Source organism: Chelonoidis abingdonii, chromosome 2 (genome assembly GCF_003597395.2).
Source record: "Chelonoidis abingdonii isolate Lonesome George chromosome 2, CheloAbing_2.0, whole genome shotgun sequence".
In the NCBI taxonomy this organism is placed as follows: domain Eukaryota; kingdom Metazoa; phylum Chordata; order Testudines; family Testudinidae; genus Chelonoidis; species Chelonoidis abingdonii.
Window position 1 is genome coordinate 299,299,907 of NC_133770.1, and position 1,825 is coordinate 299,301,731.

At 64.1% G+C, this 1,825-nt stretch overlaps 1 pseudogene; it reads left to right on the forward strand.

The window, feature by feature from the left end:
- The first annotated feature begins 1,155 nt into the window (after positions 1-1,155).
- Positions 1,156-1,825, forward strand: part of LOC116825674 (uncharacterized) — an 8,184-nt pseudogene continuing 7,514 nt past the window's right edge.

Below are 1,825 nucleotides of genomic sequence, written 5' to 3' on the forward strand. Positions count from 1 at the left end.
TTTCTGCCCGGGGCTTCGGGAGCGCCGGAGCACAGACACCCCGCCCCCGGAGACCCCCGCCGCAACGGGATTTGTTTCTCCTCGCGGTCAGAGGAGCCCCGCCCTGAGGTACCAAAGTCACGTTGCATAAAGTGCCCCTCCCCCCCTCGTTTTCCAGCTCGCTGCACCGCAGGGGTCGGATCTGCCGCTTGTGTGGCGGCCAGACTTGGAGGGTTTCCCAGAGCCCTGAAGCTCCTGCTGTAGCTGTGAATGGTGGGCGGGGAGCGCTCGGACCAAGGTTGTCTCCTGCGCCAGCGCCCACCCATCTCCTTGCCTCGCCAGAGCCCTAGGAGGGGGCCGTGGGTGGGGCAGAGACAGTCGCCGGTGTAGACCCCCCCCCGGACGGACAGGACCTGGACAGCGACGGCTCTGTTACTGTTGTCTTACACGCGCGCTGTGGGGGGTTCGCCAATTCTTGGACGGTCTGCTCTGGCACATCGACTGCCAACCCCCGGCCCCGATTCGGGAACTGGCTCCCGTACGGTCCCACCGCCCGCCCAGGCTCGGGCTGACCACACCCCCCTCACAGGTACGGGAGGGAAGGCTCCGAAGCACAGCCGGACTCGGCAGCTAGAGTGCGGCCCCTGAGTGTCGGCGCTCCTTAGACCCGCTGCCTCCGCGCCCCGCCAGCAGAGTCGGGAATCCCCGAGGGCCGCGCCGCCCAGCCCGCATTCGAACCCACCCAGGGCGAGGTCCCGAGGCGCCCGACCGGGCACCCCAGCCAGGTCAGCAAGGCGCTCGAGCAGCGTCCCGCAGCCACTAGGCCAGCACCGGCACCGCCAGGATGCCGCGAGTGCGCAGCCAGCAGATGGCAAGCGGTCTTCGCAGCAGCCCCAGTTGCTCAGCAGCGAACACATCTCTCGGCGCCGGATGCCCGCCCGAGGTGAGCCGGCTAGGCCGGGGCTTCGGAGCGGGGCCGTTGCCGGGTCTGGGGCGAGCCCGACAGCCTCTTTGGACCAGTCTGGGGGGTACTGCAGACTCACCTGGACGAGATTGGAGCGCATGAGACACTCCCCTTCTGGCTTGATCCCTTCTCTGGGGAGGGCGGCGAGGGGAGTGGAAGGACCGAGGCGGGGCAGCCGTCCGTGGCTGAGGGTGCTGGAAGGAGCCCGGGCCATGCGCAGGGAAGGAGTACGTCCAGCTCCATGGACGGAGCGCTTCTCCCCAGCTGAGCTGATGGTGAGAGTGGAGGGAGAAGCTGAGGTGACGGGGAAGCGGAGAAGAAAACGGATCGGAGGCTGGAGTCTGCTCCACGAATTACAGAGAGTCCGCGAGAAACTCCTTGCCGGAAGAGGAATTGTGGAGGCCGTGCTCTGCTCCCTGTCCCAGTCTATGGCACTCTGCATCGAGGCGCCACGTCTGGCTTGCCGCGGCCACAAGGGAAAAGGAGACGTTCCATCAGCGCTGGGGGGGGGGGGGGGGGGGGACCCAGGGGGTGAAGGCAGGAGAAGAAACCGCCCACGGAGGAAAGGACACCGGGGACGCAGCAAGTAATGGAGACAGGAGGAGAGATGAGCAAGACCAGCCCACGAGTATTCCTGAAACCAGCCCCTGCTCCAGTAACCCTTGTGGACCTGGTCATTGACTTTACTCAGCCCAGCATAGGCGAGGCGTTAGTATTTATTTCAACGCTTGTGGTGCTATTTCCTCGGCTTTTCTCTACTCTGCTCCTGACTTTTTTTTTTGTGTTGAGGAAGGATGTGAGATGCTCTGTGACGCTGTTAGAGCACAGTTGGTGTTTGGAATTTTGTACCTTTGTTTACACGTGTGAACTTTTTTGACTATG